This window comes from Neovison vison, chromosome 6 (genome assembly GCF_020171115.1).
Source record: "Neovison vison isolate M4711 chromosome 6, ASM_NN_V1, whole genome shotgun sequence".
Lineage (NCBI taxonomy): Eukaryota > Metazoa > Chordata > Mammalia > Carnivora > Mustelidae > Neogale > Neogale vison.
The window spans coordinates 110249904-110267870 of record NC_058096.1 but is presented as its reverse complement, the minus strand read 5'-3'; the positions used below and the strand labels follow the sequence as shown (position 1 = coordinate 110267870).

The 17967-nt window shown below is 42.1% G+C and overlaps 1 long non-coding RNA gene across 1 annotated transcript in view; it reads left to right on the top strand.

The window, feature by feature from the left end:
• LOC122910513 overlaps positions 1 to 11859 on the top strand; it is an 86059-nt gene extending 74200 nt beyond the window's left edge. Inside the window, exons 2-3 of the long non-coding RNA XR_006385233.1 lie at positions 9451 to 9529; positions 11808 to 11859. This is a non-coding gene — a long non-coding RNA (uncharacterized LOC122910513). The remainder of the gene's footprint in view (positions 1 to 9450; positions 9530 to 11807) is intronic.
• Positions 11860 to 17967: the final 6108 nt, after the last annotated feature.

The window sequence follows — 17967 nt, the reverse complement described above, 5'->3', positions numbered from 1 at the left end:
GGGGATGGAAGGGAGATCATTGAATAAGTCAGTTGGGGTAAGACTGGGAAAGTTCTTGACAAGATGCCAAGCAGTGTGGCCTTTCTGGAAGGTGTCCGTGGTGAGTTCTGGACAGAGTAGAGATGTGAGCAGACCCATGCATCAGAGGCAGCAAATCTCACCCAGGCATCTTTCTACCAGGGATCAACACTCCGAAGTTTTAACTCAATGGCCTTCATCTCTCCTCAGCCTGAAAGGAAGGCAGTTATAGAAGAAACCCAGGATCTTGGCTTCTCCTCAGCTGATTGACTCCAGGGAGCCAAGGCTCTCCTCTCTCCTCCTCCCACTCCCACAGCTCGGCTAGCTATCCACATCAAGAGAGACTGTGGAAGGATTCGGTAAAGAACGTTGGCTTCAGATAATCCTGGTTTTGAACCTTGGCTCTACCTTTTATCAGCTCTGTTGTCTTGAGTTAGTGACTTTCCTCTCCTAAAGCCTCAGTTTGCCCTTTCTAAAATGGGCTTGAAGGATAATATAATAATACCTTCCTTCTTGGGCTTCCTTGCAGAGCACCTCATTTGTAGCTCATGGAAATGTTTCATCAATTGTATATGCTATAGGCCTGTCCAGCTGGCTTTCCCTAGCCCTGTCACTTAACACACCCATGTGAGTCTGGACTGTGTGGCTTTGAGGCCCAGGCCAGAGGGCCCCCAACTTTACTTTTACCCCTGACTTTACCCTCGACTGTGTATATTTGAGGCCCAAGCCAGAGGGCTCCAAGGTGTATTGGACAATAATGCATACCATAAACATGAAAACAAAGAAATGAGAAAAAGAAAACATGGACACTTTTGTCATTCAGGATCCAGTAGTCAGAGCGGACACAGCAAGACCCATAACCAAAAACATCCATTCTTTGACAAACACCATTTAGGTCCGCAGATCTTCAGATCTGCCCCATGTCCTTGAAATGAAAGATAACTATGTTTGGATGTTACATAAGTTTGGGGTCGTTCTGCTACCGGCTTTGCAGATGGATACTGCTTTGGATAACAGGGAGGGTTTGAATCATTACAGCACTTAGGTCAGAGAAATTAAATAATTAACTTGTCGAATCCCTTTCTCTCAGATGGCATAAGTGTGATAGATTCTAGATAAGGAAGTAGTGCTTAGTGTCCATTTATTTGTTGCTCTTTATGCTCTAATTCATGACTCCGGAGGTAGTCCTCAATTAGCATGGATTTCCAACTATTTTACATGACAGCTGAGGAATATTTTGAAAAATTGAATAACTCATATTACTCTTCAATTTGTATATATGTAGATTGAGACATAATCTATATGACAAGTTTGATAGAGATGCATAACATTTTCCACCAAGTAGGCATTAAAAGTTAGCATAGTTTAATTTTTCAAGCAAATAAATAAGACTTAATTAAAAATTTTTTAAAATTTATTTTCAGCATAACAGTATTCATTATTTTTGCACCACACCCAGTGCTCCATGCAATCAGTGCCCTCTATAATACCCACCACCTGCTACCCTAACCTCCCACCCCCCACCCCTTCAAAACCCTCTGATTGTTTTTCAGAGTCCATAGTCTCTCATGGTTCACCTCCCCTTCCAATTTCCCCCAACTCCCTTCTCCTCTCTAACTCCCCATGTCCTCCATGCTATTTGTTATGCTCCACAAATAAGTGAAACCATATGATAATTGACTCTCTCTGCTTGACTTATTTCACTCAGCATAATCTCTTCCAGTCCCGTCCATGTTGCTACAAAAGTTTGGTATTCGTCCTTTCTGATGGAGGCATAATACTCCATAGTGTATATTTTTAAAAGTAAATTTAAAAATGAGCTTTACTTAAATAATTTTATTTAAAATGCTGATGTTGTAATTTATTCATCATTTCTTTTTACACTTTAATTAATAATGTTTGATATTTAAATGTTTTGGAAGAAATATTTTCTGAAAAACAATCTGAGGGGTTTGAAGTGGCGGGGGGGTGGGAGGTTGGGGTACCAGGTGGTGGGTATTATAGAGGGCACAGCTTGCATGGAGCACTGGGTGTGGTGAAAAAATAATGAATACTGTTTTTCTGAAAATAAATAAATTGGGAGAAAAAAAAATACATGGAAAGTTTTTCAGAACAATCTGAGGGGTTTGAAGTGGCGGGGGGGTGTGGGAGGTCGGGGTACCAGGTGGTGGGTATTATAGAGGGCACGGATTGCATGGAGCACTGGGTGTGGTGAAAAAATAATGATACTGTTATGCTGAAAATAAATGAATGAAAAAAAATACATGGAAAGTATTTTTAGTTAAAAATTTTTTTACATTTACTTTTATTTACATTTTTAATGAAAACATATTCAAGTTTTATACATTTGGAATGCAAACAAACAATTTATTCTAGAATTCTTTAGATCAGTGCTATCCAGTAGAACTTCCTGCTATGATGGAAATATTCCATGCATGCAGCCAACATGGTAGTCACTAGACACATGTGGCTATTGAGCATGAGAAATGTGGCTAGTACAACTGAGGAATTTTATTTATTACATTTTAATTGATTTAAATTTAAATATCCACATGTGACTAGTGGCTATTACATTGGGCAGCACATTTTTAGATCATTGAAAATGAAAATGAAAATAAATCTAGGTAATAATTGAAATAGAAAAGTCACGGGAAGATCCAAGAAAATAAGAAAGGTTGAAGAAAATGAGAAAGAAAGGGGTGATCTGCCTAATTCTTTAAGAGAAATAATAAAACTGAACAAATTGACTTGTATACAGAAACATATCTATATGATTATGTGAACTGCAGGGAAAAGCTAGAAAAACAATTGATAAGATACAACAAAGACAAACCAATGCTTGAATGTTAGCATGAAGTTTTGAGAATATTCTTATTTAGCCAGTACTTAGCCAAACATAATGGTGTTTTTCATGAGACAAATGGAGGAATCTTTTCAGGAAAATTTCTGGATCTAGTTATGAAGTTATTTGGAATGAGGTATTGGAATTTCTGAAACATGGAGACAGATAAAAAGTAACAGAATGAATTTTTATTATTTGGGATGGCAATTTCAAAATGAGGTTACTAACTAAATAGATAAGGGGTGCCTTGTGGCTCAGTTGGTTAAGCATCTGTCTTCAGCTCAGATCATGATCTCAGGGTACTGGGATTGAACCCCACATTGGGCTTCCTGCTCAGTAGGGAGCCTCCTTCTCCCTATCTCTCTCTCCACTGTTTGTGCTCTCTCTTTCTTGCTCATTCTTTGTCCCAAATAAATAAATTAAATCTTTAAAAATATAAATGGGTAATAAAGTGCAAAAAAATGTGTAAAATTTTAAAAAAGCAAATATTGTCCAATACATCTAGATTGCTCCAAGGTGTATTGGACAATGACTACTTATGTCATTGAACTATACTAGCTAGGAAAACAAGGATGTCAAAATTAATTTCATTAGTTTTATATCTCTTATAAAAAAGAACAGGTTTTGATTTAAGAGAAAAACTAAGAAAGCAATTTTCAGCTTTTGGCTTTTATTTAGAAGATTGCCAATTGTATGTCTTCTTTAAACATAGATAAATAAAATTATTTTTGGAGGAAATCGAAATTAATTTTGAATTTACTCTATCCCCTGTTATTTGGTATGTATTATTGCTTGCTATTAATTTTGTTAGCAAACTATTATAACAGAGCAGATCAAAGCTTGAGTTTTTCACTTTTAAAGGTATATTTATTTAAAGAAAGTGGTATTTCTAAATTGAAAACTACTCTGTCAATATGCAATATAAGCTATAATCCAATAAAATGTAGTAAAATCAGAAGAAAAAATTAGGAGAGAGAGATTCATATATAAATAATCCCAAAACAAACTATAGAATCTATTTTCTGGCTATGATAGATCAAGGTATGCTTTCTGTTAACAAAAAATTGGAATAAATGGAGCAATATACTGCTATATTCATTTTTGCTATAATATTCCTACATTAAAAAAATACTGAAGAAAAAGTTACGAAATACTGCAGGCACCAGAACTTTGAATGTCTGTGAAAACTGTGATGTAGGGAATAGAGGTATGTAATTACTTTCTATGATATTGATACTGAATAATATATGATCCATAAAAATGCTAAAAACTAGTTTGTAAAACTTACATTTTTAATCTATGTATTGCTTCAATAATTTTATTAATAATTCCAGTTGCTACTATCTGAGGCAAGTGGTCAAATGAGCTAATCTGGTGGAAAGACCCAGAATTTCTTTCTGAGAGCTAGAGAAATAGGATTCCTGAAAGACACAAAGCCAGGTCTTTAAGGAAGGGGGGAAGGGGTGTTTTTGGTTTTATCATGATGATTTGCTTTTTACCGTTGACTTTGGTACTGAGAACCTAGACAGCTAATCGTTTGTGAGCTCCAAAAAGAAGTCTGAGTCTTCCAACTGCTACAATGCACTGCAGGGCTAATTCCCAGAACTTATGGACAAGGGGACCTACCTGGGAAAGAGAATGTTGACTGGGTGTCTAGAGAACATTTGAAAACAAGACCAGAACTTTTTACCACTTGGATTCCTTAAACACAGTCTTCCTGATTTTTAAGCTCTCATTCATTTTGAAGGGCATTAAATGTGCACATCATAATCCCTCTGCACCTCACACACGTGTCATTGTTCATAAGACATGTGATACATGAGAAGGCTCGTCCAAGGGAAAATTATATCTATATCCATATCTGTATCCATCGCCATCTCCATATTCATATCTATAGCTATGTGTCCTGAGTCTTTCTGATTTTCAAGTGTGTAATTTCAAACTTGTTACCAGTGATAGAAATCTAAACTAGACCTGTGCTTGAAGACAAGGGTATGAAATGGAGTGTGTCTAATGTTTAACTTCTCTGACATGACTGCTGGGTGCAACACACCTTTTGTTAAGGTGTTTTTCTTTTAAGCATCTGATTAACATAATTTTTATATTATACAAAAACATAATACCATGATTATGGAAATAAAAAGCCACCCACAAGCTTACTATCTTTAAAATCATCTATTTTCATTCTTTTCTTTCTTTTCCAAAAAAGCATATTTTTTTTCACAGTGTTGGACATGCAACACAAATATAATTTTGCGTTCTAATCTTTTCCATAAGCATCACACAATGAACCATTCCAATGTGGTCTTTCGAATGACCTACTTGAATGTCTTCAAAATATGACTTTGGTGAATATATTGTTATTTATATCAGCATTCCAACACTGTTATGGAAAATTTACATTATTTTCAGTTCACTTCTATTATCAATAATACCTCTTTGGCCACTTTTTTGCTATCCTTTTTCCAAGTCTTGGATTATTTTCTTAAAACAAATCTCCAATAGTGGAATTTTCAGGCCAAAAGAGATGGGAACTTGTTGACATTGTTGGTTGTTACCTTCCTTTAATTTATTTATAGAAAACAGTCTTCCTCCTTCATTTAAGCAAACTAACTTGCTAGTTTACCAACTCACTAATTAACTAGCTCAGTGTCCCAGTGTCCTGGTTTGTTTCTATTCCCATCCGACTGGTTCACAGAGTTCCTTATATTTGCTCCTTCCTGACAGTGAATGTCTGGTTCACACATCATCTTTACACAAATACGTTGCAGTGATAACTTTTTGCCCTGAAGCTTGATCACTTCAGTGATCTATTGTCTGGCTTCAAGGAATTCCCCATCTGCAAAAGTGTCCATGAGACACAGTTTCAGTGATTGCGAAAGAAGCATACTGATAAGCCAGGTAAAGACTGGGCTCCTAGCCATCTGTTCTTTCTATCTCTTACAATTAGGTCTCTGCCAAGGCACCTTGGGCTCAGCCACCAACCAGTCCCACCAGCTCTTGCCAAAGTGCAGGCATCAATGTGAATGCAGGCATGGACGCTTATCATCTATCCACTCCACCTTGAACTGGCCTAGATCCCATAAGGGACCTATTGGACACGCAGATGTAATCTTTACCCTCAAGAACTCTCTAGGCTGAAGAGATAAGATATATGCTCTAAGAATATAGCTGAGAGTCTATGATTCCACAGAGGTTCAGAAGCAATGGATAACATCAAGGGCCCTAAGCTTCGGTAGAAGGACAGAGAGGAATAAAACAGGCAGAAAGGATTAAGGAGGGCATTCAGTTTGGAGGCATTCATTTCTTATCATCCAGTCATCCAATCCAATGAGCTAGGTTCTGGGCACACATAGAGGAGTTAGACAGCATCCCAGTTCTTTAGGAGATCACAGTCTTGTGGAAGAGATGCTCATAGGAAGATCATCACCATATGGCATAATGCACACTGTCACAGAGGGATTGACAAACTGATGTGAATGCACTGGTCAGATCTGACTGTCAGAGACAAAATGTCCAATGGACCAGCAAAGTTCCCTCCAGACCAAAGGGATCTGGTTCATTGTATGAAGATCATGTGACCCAAATGGTGAGGTAGCAGTGGTAGAGGAGAAAGAAGACTCTGCTTTCAGCCTTAGACCTGGGTTTTCACCTGACACTGCTACTTCAGAGCTGTGTGATTATGATTACATTCCTCAAAGTCTCTGGGGCTCAGTTTTATCACAAGGATTCTAACACTTTTTCAGGAACTGTTAGGAGATTGAACGAGAAAGGGGGTGACAAAGGGCCAAGTAAAAGAATTTATTCTTATTATCACTTTCATTGATGTCATCACATATGAAAGCACTTTGGGAATTCTCTGGCCCAGTACAAAGAAGTAAAGTTATTGGTGTGACAACTAATTTATTCCTACAATTACCTGTCCTTGTCTCTGGGCTCTTAGATCTGGAAACAAAAAGGTGTGGCTACAAAGGAGCAGGCTTTGATCCTGCCACCTACCCTATCATTTTTCTTCCCATAGATCCCACCCTATAAGGTCCCAGAATGTTCACTTAGCCTCGGTATGTCCTCCTGAACATGATTATTAGCCTTTTTTTTCCTCTAAGGAAATTAAATCACGTAGTGTCCACCAAACCCAAGGATGGTTAAAGTGCATGGAGAGTTGGCCACATGCCCAGGGTTCACCTATTCACCCAGGCATTACTGCTCAGGCCATTTATTTCATAATTTCTCACAAGAAACTGTGGCAATATCCAGAGATGACAGAAATGACTGATGAGTCAAGGAGAGAAGTTGACTCAGAGGCAACCATCTCAGCCCCCCCCACCCCCCAACTGACATCCTTGAGCTTGCTGGCTTCCGTAGAGATTTATACTTCTGTTTGGATATTGCTTTAAGGAGATTAAAGGATCTGTATTCCTGGAAACCTCCTTCCCTATTTCTTCCCTGTGGCCCTTCAGACCATGCTCCAATTCATTTCTTTGTAATGAGAAGAACTCACATTCCTTGGGAATTTGTTCTATGCTAGGGACTGCACTGTCTTTTACACTCATTACCTTATTTACTCCTCAATGTCATTGCATAGGTACAATGATTATCCGCACTTCACAGATGAGGAAACTGGCATAAAGAAAGGTGAGCTAAGGTCAGTCCAGGGATGACTAGCAGAGCTGGACATGGGTTGTCGAACTCCAGAGCTTGTGCCTCTGATGATTCTGGAATTCTGCCTCCTATAGGTAGGAAAGCCTGGAACCTCTGTGAGGAATTTAGTCACTGCAACTATGAGTCAAAGCTGAAGACCGGCTTAGGATTGGCTTTTCCTAAAGCAGGACCTATGGAGGAGTGGAAATTAGCTGATGGATGATCTGGGCAGTCTTCTTCCTGGGCAGGGAACATGTCCTGCATAGCTCCTGCTGGTTTGAGGCAGTCCAGGGTTTACCTTAGCAGGGAAAGGAGAACATTTTTGAAAGAGGAAGAACCAAGTTGTTTAATGACTCTCTTTAGACCTCACCTCCCTGTATTCCCTATGCAACACTTTTTTTTTTCCTTGAGAAAATGTGGTGGCATTTATCCCCCTGAACATAGCTTGTAATCATACTTCCCACTACTCAAGAGCCTCCAATAATGGTTTCCCATGGCCGCAATCAGCAAGTCTCCAAACTTTCTTAAACCTACTGGTAAACAAGATTTTGCTGTGCACCCAAATGGATTTATAATATGTGTGTGTGCATGTGTGCAAAGCCATGCCAACATATTATGCACACTATAAAAATAAAGCCAAACAGAAATTATAAAAGAAGAGATAAATATAAAATAAAGAATACAATGTATGCTACTCTTCACAATGTCATTCTATCACAAGAAACAATCAACACTCTGGGCAGAGTTCATCATTAATAGCAATGAATGTGAACCCATATTTCAAGTACTTTTCCTGAGAATTTTGTGTTTTTTTTTTTGTTGTTTGTTTTGGCCTACTGCTTGCTCTATCTGATTAGATCATTATTGGCTGTAACCCCTGAAATGTGGCCAGTGGAAAGCCAGGAATAGGAGAAAAGTCAGCTCTGCCATTTTCTTGTTGTTTGCTTGGGTCTTTACAGGAATTTTTAAAAACCAGTTGTCTATTTTGTCAAGGTTTGTTTAGTTAAATCAAGGTAAGGAATCCATAAATTTAAGAGACCAGCTACATGAAAATGTCAGTATGAATACCTCTTGGGCTATCTAGGACAAAGAATCGCCACCCACCCCTCAGAATGAGCTTAGTTGGAGATGTGATGTGAAGTCATTTGATGTGGAGATCCAACGAGGGTCCCGCAATCAATCTATATAAAAAATAATAGGACTTCTAAACTTTTCTTATGTAAATAAAAGTAAATATAAATGATGACTGCACACTTTCCTGGAAGCATGCACACTTTCTTGGAAACCCCTTATCTACCAAGATCAGATTCTTTAGCTTTCCATGATTGGCCATCTACTCCAGCCATCACCAATCCCCCCACCCATTGCTATGATTACGTCTGTCACTGCCTGGTACATATGGCTGGACATGTTTCTCTGAAAACTTTCATTCCCTGGGGCTTTGCTATGACTGTTTCTTCTGTTTGGAACACCTTGATTTCCATTACTGTCTTTCAAAATTTTATGCCTCCATTGAGGCTCACCTCAGCCTCCACCCACTGTGTAAAATAATATTTTTTTGACCTTTTATTACTGGACAATGTAATATGCTGGACAATGTATTATCTCATTTAACATTCACAACATTTCCAGGAGATGGATACTATTATGAGAAAGCTCAGACAGAACTGTTCAAAGCCACAAAACTAGGAAGTGAGAGAGCCAGGAACCAAACCCATGAGGACTCCAGATCCCCACACTCTTTCACTGTATATGTGCTTTAATTTCACTTGACTTGTTCGGACAGGTAAAGTTAACACGAAACTCTCCCCCTCTTCCTTCTTGTGTGGAGAGAGAATTAGTTGCTTCCACTTCAAGTTTCCACAGCAACTTGTTTGCAAATATCATGTAGGAATTACTTCACCCTGCCATATAGTGCTATCATGTGTGCATACCTCTTATATCCTCAGGTATACTGTGAGCTGTTTGGCCAAGGGACCACACTGGATCCTTCACAGCACGTAACAGAGCCATAGTAAACAATGTCAGGTAATGAATGAATTAATGAATGAATGGAAGAATAAATGCATGTGTGGAAAACAAAAGAACAAATGTCCTAGGTTGGGTATGATTCCTTTAAACTGTAATTTGACATTCTCCTAGTGATCTGACATACAAACTATACAGACATATGAGTGTTGGTCTGTTAATATACAACAAAGATTTCAAAATGGAAGACAAGAGTTCCATTTACCAACATTTGAAGAAGCACTTGAAAGTTATGTTATATTCTTTAATATATATGGACTGGATAATAAAGACTCAAACTTGTGTCTACATAATCCAACTTTCCAAACAACTGAGTGCAGTAAAAAACTGTCACCTTACAAAGTAGCACTTGATATCTTGGACAACTGGGAAAGGGTTTATTGGACAGATCATTCTAAAGGTGACAATAGTTAATGAAGTTTACAGAAGAAACTTTAGCTCATTTAATCCTGAAAATAATGTGTATGTGTATACACACACGTGCGTGTGTGTACACACACACACACACACACACGCACACCCTTCCCCACAGTTTAGGCATTTTTCTTTTTCCATTTTACTGACTCAACAACTGAGACTCATAAGGATGATGTGACTTGTCCAAAAAATCACATAATCAAGCAGTGTGACACAGCCCATACCCAAACCCAGGCTTTTAGACCCAAATCCCTTAATCTTTTCCCACTCTGCTCCTGAAACATAAAATGAACCCTAGAATGTCATACATTTGAGCTATCAGAAACTCTTTGCCAGGGGCATAGAATAAATCATCTCCTTCTCAGTGTTTTTTTTTTTTTTTTTTGAAATGCTCTTCAGTGTAAGTCTACAGTCTTGAGGATTGTGCGTGGCAGGGAGGGACTAGTGGCTCGTAATCCCTAGATGACTAAGCAGCCCAGTCCATCTGTGATAAATATCCCTTCAAAGGGCCACAGGTGTTCACAACAGAGCAAGCACCATTCTTTTCCACCTCAGTGCAGAAACCAACATTTCATTCTCCACTCAGTCAATGAATCCATCCTTCCTTTTTAAATTTTCTTATTAATGTTTGACTGTATCCTTATGCAGAGGAGCAAGAAATAGCTCTCTGGCTGATAAGCTGTGTAGTAAAATGGACTGGCCGCCATGCACCCAGTGGAGTCATAGATGTTAGTTACAGATGTGAGAGAGGGCCTCAAAGGCTGGAAGAGACAAAGGCAGAGCCCAACACCTCAGTGTCAGCTTTTCTCCCTCCCCCGAACATGGTGCCCACATGGCAACAATGGGCTCTTGAAGGATAGGCCCCTGAAGCCATTCTCAAGTACATCATGTATATGAAAAGTGTGGAAATGGAGGTAGAAACTAGATTTCATTTGGGGTATCCCTAGAGGACAGGACTAGAGGCAAGGGGTGAAATTAAAAGTCATCAGCTTTCTACTCATCCACCTAACAGAGATGGACAACAGAGAAATGAAATAGTGAGCTCACTGTCATAGGAAGCATTCAAACAGAGGCTGGACCATCCTTCCCTGAGAGTGGTATAGAGAGCATATATTTAGAGAGTGGAGTGTTTTGCTAGATCACTGCTAAAATACCCTTCCAGCAATGGCATTTTGTGTTCCTCCAAATATTCCACACTTGAATGCCTCGGGAGATGGGTTCAGACAAAGCTCATCTGTTCCATAATACTTGGCCACAGTACAACGCCTGCTGCCTGGTCACAAAGCATTTCATAGACAGCTGTTACTGCCCCTATTTCAGAAATGTGGTGAAAAGGGAATTCAGAGACAGGTGAGGGGCCTGCCACTACGTGAGCAGGTGGGAAGAGGTCCCCAGCTCCAGAGCTGCCCACTTCCTGAACCTACACAATTCTTATCCTAACTCAGTGATCTGTGACCATGTGCAATAGTCCCACCACCTCCGGGAACACCTTTGTTTCTCCCTCCTAGGTTACAAAATTACACAATCTCAGTATTTTAAATAGTCCTTGAACTTACGGCGTTTATAGGTAAGTAATGTTTCCTACTGACTCTAATTGAGAACTAGAAAATGCATCAAGCTGCAGGGAACTGAGGGAATTCTGTCTGGGCTTAGGGATAAATATGGGAAAAGTCACAGCCAAGTCTCCTGCCAGCTTGTCCCAGGAAAGCATGCGGCCAGTGTTTACGAAGGGAAAATGGTGAGTTCCAGGAGTGGGAAATGTAATACAGTTTGTGAATGTTGCAAGCATTTGGAGCTATAAGAAACAATAATGGTACAACTAGGAGTAATCTTTCTCTTGAAAGGTCTTTGTATTTCACAGATAGGTAAGCAACAGGCCTTAGGAGAAAACCAGGAATGGGGAATCAGCAAACCGGGACCACCACTGACTGCTATGTGATCTTGGGAGGACCCACAATCTCCCTAAGTCTTGGGTTTCTTCACCAAGAATGACGATTTCCACCCACGATTGATTGGAGGACCAGATGAGATCATGGATATGAGATATGTTGTATCTGGTAACATGGGACAAATGAGAGGAGCTAACATGATCATGCCTGCTTTATGTGCTTTTTCAGAAGTGAGCTGATATAATTATTCTTTATTTCCAGAAGTGGAAAACAAAGCGTGGTGATGGGAAGGAACATGGGTCCTGCTCTATAGTGTCGGGACCAAAAGACGAGGTCTCCCTATAGTGGCTGCCCACGCATGGTACTTTCTCTCCTTCTGAGAACAACACCATTACATAACTGTCTGGGACAGAGTCTCAGACCACAGAGATTTCTTTCTGCCCAGCTGCACCAGACACACATACCTGGGATGGAATCCGGAAGATGGCCACTTCCACGTCAACTGGGGAGCCCCAACACCTACCTTTCTCCTCTCCACCTCCACTACGTGCCCTCTCTGCTACCGGGCAAAGCATGCAACCTCCGATGCTGCCTTACATCAGGGAAGTAATCTCTGGCCTGTCTGGTTCTCTGCCCTTAGAGAATGTCCCAGCCATCATCTACCCTTTATAAGAGTCCTCCAGGCATTTCTCCCTTCTGCTTCTCCACCAGTGCGGCCTTTTCTGTGAAGTTCTCTAATCATGGGCTTCCCCAACACCCACCCCTCACCATCATCTTTACCTCAGAAAGTGAAATAAAGAAATTCAAGTGACTCATCTATCCACATAGCCAGAAGGGAGAAGCAGAAAGTGCAGAAACCATCATAGAATGATGAGTATGTCTGCAGGTCTCTTGGCTGCTTCATACGATCGGCTGAGCTTCATGAAAGGGAAGACAGAAAAATCTGAGTGGTGCCATATTATCTCCAAAAGCGGCCAGCATGAAAATGAAGTACGACTTCTGCCTTCCTGAGACGTAAAGTGTCACCCTCCTCACGTGATCAAATGGGGCTCAGCAGCTGTCTGGTCAGCCTTGGGAGAGAGCCTACCGGATCAGCACCACTAAGCCTCAGGGGCCCTCCCCCAGCCAGGGATACCCCCATACTTCGGTGGTCCCCTCCCCAAGGCCTAGGACCCCATTCCACATCAGCAGAAACACAGCAGTGTCTACTGCAGACACTCAGCAGGGAGCCAGTAGGGTGTGCCCTGCTTGGTAAGCACTACCCACTGGCAGCACTGGGCATGACAGACCCCAAATTCTGTACTCTTCAGCTGACCAGAGGTCTGCTAGACTAGTTTGCATGATGAGGGAGAATTAGAGAGGCAGAGTCTGAGAGTCAGCCAGAGGGAGACTCGTTCTAGTCCACTTTACGTATCAGGCATCTGCCTGAGATTTCACTAGGAAGACACAAAATAAACAAAACAAAAACAGGGTCCATCACAATTACAAAAAAAAAAGTAGGGAATAGCCTTGAAAACCCCCACTGGTCTAGCCCAGTGTTTCTCAAACTTGAGACAATCTCAGATCTCCTAGAAGGCTGGATAAAACACAAATGGCTGGGTCCCTCCCCAGGGTTGCTGCTTCAGAATTTTGGGGTGAGGCTGATGTTCTGGATTTCTTACAAACTCTCAGCGACTCCAATTTTGCTGCTCTGGGCAATAAACTTTAAGAACTATGATATAACCCAATTTTCCCTTCAGAGACAAGAGAGGTGATTCCTCCCAGGTGCCTTAGCCTGTTGGAGATGAACCAGAGTTGAGCCCCAGGCTCTGAGAGCCCCCAGGCTGCGACAGCCCCCAGGCTGCCTCTTCCACAGCTCATCCATCATACCCCATACCTGCTCTGACACAACAGTCCCCTGGGCAGAGAAGCCCACTTGGATCTGGGCTCTCGAGTAGCTTCACCCTTGGGACAGTGATCATAGGGGAGCATTCCTAACTCAGAGCCCATGCTCAGCCCACCTGTGTTCCCAGTTTGGGAAGTGGCATCAGGACCCCAGCACTTCAGGGTGCTGGGTTCCCCACACTGCACTTCTTTGAGCCTTTAGTCATCATGGAGCCTTCCAGGATCACACTCCTGTATTCTGTCCCCCAACACATCTTAATTGAGAGCTGCTGGGTGATGGCCACTAACTTCTGAGATCCATCCAGGAACTTCTGAGGGACAGGTTCTTCCCTGCCCTTAAGGACTTCACAGGGAAGAAAAGTAATCCTAACCAAGTTGTTACCTCGTGAAGGACAAGGAATGGGTAGCTCAGGGGAGTGAGGGAGAGGAGTGAGGAGGGTTTCATCAGGGAGACAGGCAGGCAAATGTTAGCAGACAAGGGACATGGGGTAGAGAAGACATGTTCAGTGCAAGGATAAAATTATAATAAACATTGATTGAATATCTACTATACATCAATTGTTTTCCATACTTTTTTCATCTTCAAAACCATCCCTACAAACATCCCTACATTATAGCATCCTCATTTATGTACCAGGAAACTGAAGCTCAGAGAGGTTTTACAACTTAGAGAAGGCCACACAGCTACTCAAACTTGGGTGCTCTGACCCCAGAGCCTGATCTCTTAGGTACTGTACCATCTTATCATTCTCAACAAGGGATGGGCGCTTGCACCTGTCTGGATGGCTGTAGGTTTACCAAAGTCCTGGATAGATGGGCGGGGGGGTGGGTTGCGGTGGATGATAGTTGGGAAAATAGGCTGGGGATTTTTTTTGTTGAGGTGCTTGACTTCCAGGAGAAGTCATTTGAATCTAACTCAGGAGGCTACCAGGATCACTGAAGGGTTTTGAGCAGGAGAGAGATTCATAGCACAATAGCATTTTAGGGAAGTCCCTCTAATAGCAATAGGCAGATTTGGTTGGTGAGGGGAAGATCTGGTGACCAGAAGATCACACTGGAGGGCACTGTCAAATTTCAGAAGCAAGAACATGGGTGTCTAGCTTAGGGTGGGGTGGTAGGCACAGAGGGAGACTCAGGGGCAAGTGCTCTTCTCACCACTGTCACTACAAGTATTTTTTGTCCCCTGATGACACGCTTTACCCATATTAACTCATTTAATCCTAGCAGTAGGTTTTGCATCAGATCCCTCTCCTTACATTTCTTGCCCCTTCTTTCTCTATATAGATGCATCCCCATGCCTGGCAGTGTTCATATTTGGGGATCAAAGCCTGAAACTTTTTCCTTGAATATATAGACATCAGGGGTTGAGACAATTGAAGATCAAGAAATCATAATCAATCTCAGAATTATTTATTCTCTTGATTTTATAGCCGAGGAAGCTGAGGCCTAGAGAGGACCATGACCTTGCCTCTTTGTCCTCTCTAGGAAGTGACAGAGGCTGGACCAGAAGCAGGAGGTCTTCCCCAGACTTCAACCCTGGTTTGGTTCTCCTGCTTCTTGAGGCCAGAACAGAAGCCTTGCAGCTGTGGTGGGTGCCAGATGGCATCTCAGTCACCAGTCTGGAGGGCGCCTGAGGCCCCTGTGGTCAGTGCCAGGCTGGCAGCCCATTCCCCACATGGGCAGCAAGGGCACAGTGCAGAAGGACTGAGTGAAGGCAGCACGTGCGGTGAGGGGAACAAGAATGCAGTGACTCAGGCCCACATTGGGGCATTGTTCTCAGCTGTCCGGGGAGCATCCCAGCCTGGAAGAGACAGCTGCTATCTTCACTTTGTTGAAGTCACTCTTGACCCAGGGAGCTGACACAGTAAGAGCAGAAGAGAGCAAGACCGACTGCACCCAGATGGCACTGGGCAGAAGATACAGTGCCCACTGCAGAGTTAGAAAACAGCTCACCTCCCAGCTCTGCTCTTGCCCTTGTCACTATTGTGACCTTGAGCATGATCTCACCTGAACCTGATGAGTCTTACCCTTCTCATCTGTTTATGGGTGCAATATCTTAGAGATGTGCAGAATGGCCAGTAGGCAAATGCATTTAAAAAAAAAAAAAGTCTTTTGCAAACCTAGAGAATTCTACACATGTGTTTTAGTCTATTCAGGCTGCTATAACAAAATACCACAGACTGGGGAACTTATAAGGAACAAAGTTCTATTTCTCACAGTTCTGGCAGCTGGGAAGTCCAAGATCAAAGCACCAGCATGGTTACATTCCACTGACAGCTCACTTTCTGGTTCACAGCTGATACCTTCTCACTGTGTCCTTGCATGGTAGAAGGTCAAGGGAGCTCCCTGCAGCCTCCTTTGTAAGAGCAGTAAGCCCATTCATGGAAGTTTCTCCCCCATAACCTAACCACTTTCCAAAGACCCCACCTCCCAAGAGGGAGTTGGGGGTTATGATTCCCACATATGAATTCTGGTACTATTATCATTATTAACGCTAAGAGTGATATCATTAAAGTTTCTTAAAGGAAACCTGATTAGAATGTGAACCTAACAATAAAAACAAAAGGAAAAAAAAAAAAAAGAATGTGAACCTATCTCCACGAAGGGTTATGTTTGAATCCTCTGTACTATCTTTGTAACCCTTAGGTAAATTTGAAATTACTTGAAAAAACAGAAAGTTAGGGATGGGGCGCCTGGGTGACTCAGTCGTTATGCGTCTGCCTTCAGCTCAGGTCATGATCCCAGAGTCCTGGGATCAAGCCCCACGTCGGGCTCCCTGCCCAGTGGGAGGCCTGCTTCTCCCTCTCCCACTCCCCCTGCTTGTGTTCCCTCTCTTGCTGTGTCTCTCTCTGTCAAATAAATAAATAAAATCTTTTTAAAAAAGGAATTAAGGAAATCCTCCTTCATTAGCCAGGTTCGCCATGAGGCAGGCATACTTCAGTGAATGAGATAGAAAAGTCTCTTCCCTTGAAGAGCTTACATCCTAGCCGGCAGAAATGGACATTAAACCATGCAAGAAACTTGAAGAGGGTCTTTTGTGTAAGTCTAAAGTGGGATGAAGTAGAGCAGCAGAGGGGGAGTGAATGTCCCAGCTTGGGGACAGTGGGGAGAGACTTGTGGGCTGACATATTGCTGGTCAGGGAAGGTCTTACTGAGAAGGTGAAATTTGAGCAGAGCTGAAGGAAAGGAGGGCTTCAAGGGGCAGCCAGGTGAGAACAGCTGGCCCTGGGAAAGCAAGAGAATTACTCTAGGGACAGCCAGGAGACCAGCCATGCTGATCCGAGCATTGGGGTTGGGGAGGCTTGCAGGAGATGAGTTCAGAGCCAGGTCCTGCAGGGTCTTCTAGGCTATTCTGAGGACTGAGATTTTTCTCTCAGAGAAATGGACACTGAGGCACAGATTTCTACTGAGGAGTGAAATGATTTGAAAGGGTCATTTTCACTTTTGAGTTTCAAATATACTGAGAAGCTCAAGGAAAGAAGCAAAAAGACCAGACAGAGGTGATTCCAACTATCAGGGAGGGGTCACTGCAGGTGGTGAGAAGTGATTAGAGTCTGGATATGTATTTTGAAGGTGGGGCCAACACAATTTCCTTATGCCAAATGTAATCTCTAGGACCCCTTCCAGCCCTTAAACACTTTGACTGTCCTAGAATCCCTCATCGCCTCCCCAAACATTCCCACCAAGCATGAGGAGAGAGACAACTGTGCTACTTTAAAAAATAAATCCAAATTCTCTCAATGGTTCTGTTTCTTGACATGAATGTTAAGCCCATGTGGAAGCTGTGACTTTGATTCCATGGCCCAAGGTTTCTGGGATGATGTTGACTCAGCCCTGTTCCATGCCCAAATATAAAGACAGCATGAGAGAAATAAGAAAGAAAAGGCTGTCTTTCCCTCTATCAGAAGAACTGCCAAGCCCAGAGGCCACCCAGGGAAGACAGTAATGAGGTGAAAGGGGCAACAAAAGGGAAGTCTGAATAAGAAGGTAGACTCCCTATGAAGTGCTTGGGTCCCTGAGAACAAACTCCACTCTGGTTCCTCTTTCTGACTGAGGCAGATATGTATGATCTGTCCCCTGGACAACCCTAATAATTGACTGCCTGGTTCTCCTGACCCAGGATGTCCCCCGCCCCCCAAACCTTCCCTCCGCATTGCTGGCAGACATGCAGTTCCCAAGCACAGTGAGGATGGCACTCTCTTGCTCCTGACCTGTTCTCGCACACAAGTATCTACATCAAGCCAGAGC